Consider the following 8,300-nt stretch of genomic DNA (forward strand, 5'->3'; position numbering starts at 1 on the left):
GTTTTTACGCAGCGAGTATTTATGATCTGGAATGCGCTGCCTGAAAGGTTGGTGGAAGCAGATTCAATCATGACTTTGAAAAAGGAATTGGATAAATACTTGAAGGGAAAAAATTTGCAGGGCTGCAGGGGAATGGAACTAACTGGATTGCACTTACAAAGAGCTGGCATAGGCTAAGTGGCCTCCTTCTGTCCTGTATGTATTCTTTGATATGTTCAAGTCAGGATAATGTGTAACTTGGAAACGATGGTATTCCCATGACATTGCTGTTTTTTGTCCTTCTCTGCCCTCTGCCATTCATTAACATAGCTCTGCCCCCATGCAAAAGTGCAGCTCGCTCGAATTTCCTGGATTCACGCCGGTTTTCTGGTGGTTGTAGAGTTACACCGAGAAATCCAATCCCAGCAGGGCCCGAGGTCACCTGCAGCGTAATTTAGGACTCTTCGACTGCGGAGGTGTTTTCAAACTTTGCAGCTTCCTCTTAGAGTTCTGTAGCAATTTCTTTCCACGGTTTTGTTTTGGCTTATTTTTTTCCGACATCTGTAGTTTTCTTGACCAGAGTCCTTTGACTCTTTGAATCCATGATTTTCTTGATGTCTGCAGAAGGACAAAGGCGCTGCAATGGCCAACTCAATGGGTATTCCCCTATTAAGATTTTTAATGGAGGATGAAGAGGAGGAGTAGCAGTTGGAGGGCCAGTGAGTGGCGCAACATGTCAGGAGATTGTGGTCCACTTGCTATTACTCCTCCTCCTCCCTCCCGCCCCCCCCCCCCCCCCCCCCGGCCTGCCTGCCCAGGACCTATCAGAGGAGCATTGTGTGCGGAGACTACGCTTCACGAGAAGCAAGTGGCCACCTGTGTGAAGTTGTGCCAAAAGTTCTGAAGCCTCAGTCTACTTCCTGCAGGCCGTTATCAATAAAGATGAAGGTCTCCACAGCTCCAGATCATTCCAATCGTCCACCTGATAGCTTTGTATTTGCCTATTTGACAGGTGACAGATGCCCTCTGACCTCATCCAATATGGCACATCAACTGTGGAGCAAAGAGACAGAACCGTCAACTTCTACAGGCATGGTGGCTTCCCCAGGGAACAGGGGACAATCGATGGAACCACGTGGCCCGTAACACTCCAGTGTTTCAGAATGAAACTTCAGAAACAGGAAAGGGTTCCACTCGTTAAACATACAGATTGTCTGCGATGCCCTGCAAAAGATTCTGCACGCCTACGTAGAGCATCCAGGAAGCTGCATGATGCCTTTATCCTCTGCCATTCCACCATCACTGACTTATTCAGCAAGGAGGACCAAATGGACAGATGGATCCCGGAAGACAAGATCTACCCCCTGAAGCAATGGTTGAAGACTCCATTCCAGGTCATGCTCTATTCAGTACAGGAACGCTACAATCATGCGCATGCAGCGACCCGGCAGGTGGTGGGAGAGGACCATTAGGGTCCTGAAAGCCCACTTCAGGTGCCTGGATAGGTTGTGTGGTGTCCCACAGTACGTGGCACAAAGGGTGGCAAAGATTGTCGTGGCCTGCTGTGTACTGCACAATTTTGCCTTGTGGGAAGGTCTCAGACTGGACGTGGTGGCCGAGGAGCTAGTGAGGAACCCAACTTGGACGATGGGATGATGACCGCAAGCAGGAGTCGATGCAAGGAACTGCCAGAAAGGCCAGAGGGCAGCACCTAACAGAGGTGTTCAGCATCTGATTTGTCCCCACCTTCAGAATCCTCTCCCCCAAGGCAAAGTAAACTAACATCAGTGGTTTCAGCAATTCTCAACCATTCTAGTGGGGCATTCCCTGCTGGACTGTGATCGTAGAGGCTGACAGATGAGACAACGCAAGAAATGATTAAACTTTTATTCAACATGCTTCAGCTAGCAACAAACCTCAAAGTGAACTCTCAAACTCAAACTGAAAACATAGATGGCAACCCTTCCACATTGGCAAGCAGCAACAGATCGGCTGGAGCTGTCCCAGTTTTGTGTGTGAGACGCAAGTTCAATGTGCACCAGAACACAGATATGGCCGTTGACAAAAGGCTAGCATCAGTGACATAGTGCAGAGGTAGTTAAGTGTTGAACTGTAGTGCAACTTCAAGAATATTTTCCTGTGAACAACAACTTGCATTTCGATAGTGCCTTTAATGTAGTAAAACATTCCAAGGCGCTTCACAGGACTGTTATCAAACAAAATTTGACAAGGAGATATTAAGACAGGTGACCAAAAGCTTGGTCAAACAGGTAGGGTTTAAGGAGTGTCTTAAAGGAGAAGAGAGGCGCGGAGAAGTTTAGGGAGGGAATGCCAGAGCTTAGGGCTTAGACAGCTGAAAGTACGGCCGCCAATGGCAGAGCGATTAAAATCGGGATGCGCAAGAGACAAGAATTGGAGGAGCACAGCGATCTCTGAGGGTTGTTGGGCTGGATGGAAAAGATTAGAGATAGGGAGGGGCGAGGCCATGGAGGGATTTGAAAACAAGGGTGAGAATTTTAAAACCGAGGTGTTGCCGGACCATCCAGCAGGAGTGATGGGTGAACGGGACTTGGTGCGAATTAGGATACGGGCAGCAGAGTTTTGGATGAACTCAAGTTTGTGGAGGTGGAAGATGGCTCAAAATAGATTAATAACATCAAACAGTTCATCGTTATTGCAAGTAAAAAAACATTATTGGTGGAATTGACACAGAGCAAAAGGAAAGTCTGTACAGTGATGGCCTAAAGCAAACAGGCCAGAGTCAGCAACTCAGCACACAGAAGTTAACATAAACCAGTCATTCAGCTACGGCACAGTACAATTCAGCCACTGTATGTGAGAAGGTGGATGGTCCCCCTCATCCTTCGAGATACCATGCTCCCTCTAGTCCCAAAACAAGCCTTTTGGCCAAATCCCCTGCTGCATCTGACAGTTTTGTCTGGATCAGGGAGATGGGAAGGGTGGGGAATGCTAACACTGGACTGAAAGGGCATGGGGCTGAGGTGTCTTATGCCTAACGGCAGCTGGCTTCTGGAATGGAGCTTCTGCTGGCCGTTACTCTGGAGGGAGCTCCTGAGCTGCCGGGACTCACCTGTCTTGTGCCACTGGTACAGAGCCCGGGCGGAAGTTCGGAGCCCTCTGATGTGCTGGCATTTTGAGAGTTGGCAGTATCTGCCACTTGGATCATGGTCGACACTGTCCCCCTGGGTGCTGGATCTGTGAACACAAACATCAGCTGAATGGCTGGAGCCACATCCTGCAGGTCTGAACTGTCGGCTTGAATCAAAGACCAGAAGGTACAATCTAACGTGCCCTCCAATCTGTCCCCAAATACCATCAATGCTGTAGTCTGGGTTCCCATGACCAACTCCATGATGTTGCCGTAAGTATAGCCACAGCCGTGAGGCAGGCAATGATCTCCAAAATGCACTGAGGGCCAGGGCCACCTCCAGCCAGGCATGCTGGTTAGCTTTACGAGGGGTCTTGGACTTGCTGCCACCAAGGAACCTGTCCCTTCTCGGCTCGATTTCTTCCAAGATGGCCTCTAAAAAAATTGCTGGCACTCTTCCCTGACTGCCCTTTCCTTAGTGGATATCTCTGAAAATGGAGATGCTGTTGAGATACTGGAAACAAGTTCAAAAGTAATTTTTATCAACAGAGATGGAAGAGAGAAAATCATGCTCCACTTACCTGCAACACCCAGGCTTCACAGAGAGAAATGAAATTGGTTAGAATCATAGAAGTTTACAACATGGAAACAGGCCCTTCGGCCCAACATGTCCATGTCGCCCAGTTTATACCACTAAGCTAGTCCCAATTGCCTGCACTTGGCCCATATCCCTCTATACCCATCTTACCCATGTAACTGTACAAATGCTTTTTAAAAGACAAAATTGTACCCGCCTCTACTACTGCCTCTGGCAGCTCGTTCCAGACACTCACCACCCTTTGAGTGAAAAAATTGCCCCTCTGGACCCTTTTGTATCTCTCCCCTCTCACCTTAAATCTATGCCCCCTCGTTATAGACTCCCCTACCTTTGGGAAAAGATTTTGACTATCTACCTTATCTATGCCCCTCATTATATTATAGACTTCTATAAGATCACCCCTAAACCTCCTACTCTCCAGGGAAAAAAGTCTCAGTCTATCCAACCTCTCCCTATAAGTCAAACCATCAAGTCCCGGTAGCATCCTAGTAAATCTTTTCTGCACTCTTTCTAGTTTAATAATATCCTTTCTATAATAGGGTGACCAGAACTGTACACAGTATTCCAAGTGTGGCCTTACTAATGTCTTGTACAACTTCAACAAGACATCCCAACTCCTGTATTCAATGTTCTGACCAATGAAACCAAGCATGCTGAATGCCGCCTTCACCACCCTATCCACCTGTGACTCCACTTTCAAGGAGCTATGAACCTGTACTCCTAGATCTCTTTGTTCTATAACTCTCCCCAACGCCCTACCATTAACGGAGTAGGTCCTGGCCCGATTCGATCTACCAAAATGCATCACCTCACATTTATCTAAATTAAACTCCATCTGCCATTCATCGGTCCACTGGCCCAATTTATCAAGATCCCATTGCAATCCTAGATAACCTTCTTCACTGTCCACAATGCCACCAATCTTGGTGTCATCTGCAAACTTACTAACCATGCCTCCTAAATTCTCATCCAAATCATTAATATAAATAACAAATAACAGCGGACCCAGCACCGATCCCTGAGGCACACCGCTGGTCACAGGCCTCCAGTCCGAAAAACAACCCTCTGTCTTCTGTCGTCAATCCAATTTTGTATCCAATTGGCTACCTCACCTTGGATCCCGTGAGATTTAACCTTATGTAACAACCTACCCTGCGGTACCTTGTCAAAGGCTTTGCTTAAGTCCATGCAGATCATGTCCACTGCACAGCCCTCATCTATCTTCTTGGTTACCCCTTCAAAAAACTCAATCAAATTCGTGAGACATGATTTTCCTCTCACAAAACCATGCTGACTGTTCCTAATCAGTCCCTGCCTCTCCAAATGCCTTAGATGACCATCTACAGGCATGCTTGTCCTTCTAGATGGTAGAGGTCATGGGTTTGGAAGGTGCTGTCGAAGAAGCCTTGACGAGTTGCTGCAGTGCATCCTGTGGATGGTATACACTGCAGCCACGGTGCGCCGATGGTGAAGGGCGTGAATGTTTAGGGTGGTGGATGGGGTGCCAATCAAGCGGGCTGCTTTGTCCTGGATGGTGTCGAGCTTCTTGAGTGTTGTTGAAGCTGTACTCATCCTGGCAAGTGGAGAGTATTCCATCACACTCCTGACTTGTGTCTTGTAGATGGTGGAAAGGCTTTGGGGAGTCAGGAGGTGAGAGTCATTCACCGCAGAATACCCAGCCTCTGACCTGCTTTTGTAGCCACAGTATTTATGTGGCTGGTCCAGTTAAGTTTCTGGTCAATGTTGACCCCCAGGATGTTGATGGTGGGGATTCGGTGATGGCAATGCCGTTGAATGTCAAGGGGAGGTGGTTGGATTCTTTTTTTGAAGATGGTCATTGCCTGGCACTTGTCTGGCTCGAATGTTACTTGCCACTTATAAGCCCAAGCTTGGATGTTGTCCAGGTCTTGCTGCACGCAGGCACGGACTGCTTCATTATCCAAGGGGTTGCGAATGGAACTGTGCAATAATCAACAATCACCATTTCTGACCTCATGATTGAGGGAAGGTCATTAATGAAGCAGCTGAAGATGGTTGGGCCGAGGACACTGTCCTGAGGAACTCCTGCAGCAATGTCCTGGGGCTGAGATGATTGGCCTCCAACAATCACTGCCATCTTCCTTTGTGCAAGGTATGACTCCAGCCACTGGAGAGTTTTCCCCCTGATTCCCATTGACTTCAATTTTACAAGGGCTCCTTGGTGCCACACTCGGTCAAATGCTGCCTAGATGTCAAGGGCAGTCACTCACCTCTGGAATTCAGCTCTTTTGTCCATGTTTGGACCAAGGCTGTAATGAGGTCTGGAGCCGAGTGGTCCTGGCGGAACCCAAACTGAGCATAAGTGAGCAGGTTATTGGTGAGTAAGTGCCGCTTGAAAGCACTGTTGATAACACCTTCTATCACTTTGCTGATGATGGAGAGTAGACTGATGGGGCAGTAATTGGCCGGATTGGATTTGTCCTGCTTTTTGTGGACTGGACATACTTGGGCAATTTTCCACATTGTCGGGTAGATGCCAATGTTGTAGCTGTACTGGAACAGCTTGGCTAGAGGCGCAGCTAGTTCTGGAGCACAAGTCTTTAGCACTGCAGCCGGGATGTTGTCAGGGCCCATAGCCTTTGCTGTATCCAGCGCACTCAGCCATTTCTTGATATCACGTGGAGTGAATCGAATTGGTTGAAGACTGGCTTCTGTGATGGTGGGGATATTGGGAGGGGGCCGAGATGGATCATCCACTCGGCACTTCCGGCTGGAGATGCTTGCAAAGGCTTCGGCCTTTTCTTTTGCATTCACGTGCTGGACTCCGCCATCATTGAGGATGGGGATGTTTGCAAAGCCTCCTTCTCCAGTTAGTTGTTTAATTGTCCACCACCATTCACAACTGGATGTGGCAGGACTACAGAGCTTTGATCTGATCCGTTGGTTGTGGAATCACTTAGCTCTGTCTCTAGCATGTTGTTTCCACTGTTTAGCATTCATGTAGTCCTGTGTTGTAGCTTCACCAGGTTGGCACCTCAATTTTAGGTACACCTGCTGCTCCTGGCATGCTCTTCTACACTTCTCATTGAACCAGGGTTGATCCCCTGGCTTATTGGTAATGGTAGAGTGAGGAATATGCCAGCCCATGAGGTTACAGATTGTGCTGGAATACAATTGGGCTGCTGCTGATGGCATCCATGAGGTGCTGTGGGCTAAGTTTTGAGCTGCTAGATCTGTTCTGAATCTATCCCATTTAGCACAGTGGTAGTGCCACACAACACGTTGGATGGTGTCCTCAGTGCGAAGACGGGACTTTGTCTCCACGAGGACTGTGCGGTGGTCACTCCTACCAATACGGTCATGAACAGATGCAATTGCGACAGGTAGATTGGTGAGGACGAGGTCAAGTAAGTTTTCTCCCTCGTGTTGGTTCGCTCACCACCTGCCGCAGGCCCAGTCTGGCAGCTATGTCCTTCAGGACTCGGCCAGCTCGGTCAGTAGTGGTGCTACCAAGCCACTCTTGGTGATGGACATTGAAGTCCCCCACCCAGAGTACATTCTGTGCCTTTGCTACCCTCAGTGCTTCCTCCAAGTGGTGTTCAACATGGAGGACTGATTCATCAGCTGAGGGAGGGCAGTAGGTGGTAATCAGCAGGAGGTTTCCTTGCCCATGTTTGACCTGATGCCATGAGATTTCATGGGGTCCAGAGTCAATGTTGAGGACTCCCAGGGATGGTGATGGAAGAGTCTAGGACATTGCCTCTTCATTGTTTTTACTGAAAAGGTTGGTACAAGTCTATGATGGGATATCCCTAAAGCTGCGCCACAAAATTGGTGATTTCCGCGGAGCTGCTTCCCCTCCACTGCTGTATCTTCTCTGGAAATGGGGTTTCCGATGAGCTTCCGGTGAAGTCACGGCAGCTGAGCGGGGAGCAGCTCCAAGGAAATTCCCGGCCAATTATGCCTAAAGTCTCCAATGGCATGCACAATGAGAATGCTGAATATAGATCATGAAGTAGACCACTTTATTCCATTTAGCTGTCCCTATATGTGTAAAGTTAATTCAAAGCTGCTTTACCATTCAATCAAATTAATTGTTTTGTGAAAGTGTTACACAAGAATTGCTGCTTCTGTCCTTGGATAATGCTGCAACTACACACATTCTAAGGAATTTGTCAGATTAATAAATGTCCCATTATCTACTGTAATGTTCCATAATGTTCAAGGTTGTTATCCATCTGTTTTTAAAATACCCTGCATGCAAGGATATAAAGCTGAAGATCACAATTCCTGCCCAGTTGCAAGCAAGAATGAGGGGGACGATTAGGAGGTGGGCGAAGTGATCAGGAGGGAGGGGCAATCGGGAGTGGGGTGGGAGCTGGCAATGGTCTTCAACAGCCTCTCAGCATCTACCCTGTCATGCCCTCTATGAATTTTACATGTTTCAATGAGATCACCTCTCATTCTTCTAAACTCGAGAATATAGACCCAGTCTATTCAATCTCTCCTCAGGACAACCCTCTCATCCCAGGAATCAATCTAGTGAACCTCCGGTGCACCGCCTCGCAGCCAAATATATCCTTCCTTAGATAAGGAGACCAAAACTGTACACAGTACTGCAGGTGTGGTCTCACC

The sequence above is a fragment of the Heptranchias perlo genome, chromosome 4, assembly GCF_035084215.1.
Source record: "Heptranchias perlo isolate sHepPer1 chromosome 4, sHepPer1.hap1, whole genome shotgun sequence".
NCBI classification, from domain to species: Eukaryota; Metazoa; Chordata; class Chondrichthyes; order Hexanchiformes; family Hexanchidae; genus Heptranchias; species Heptranchias perlo.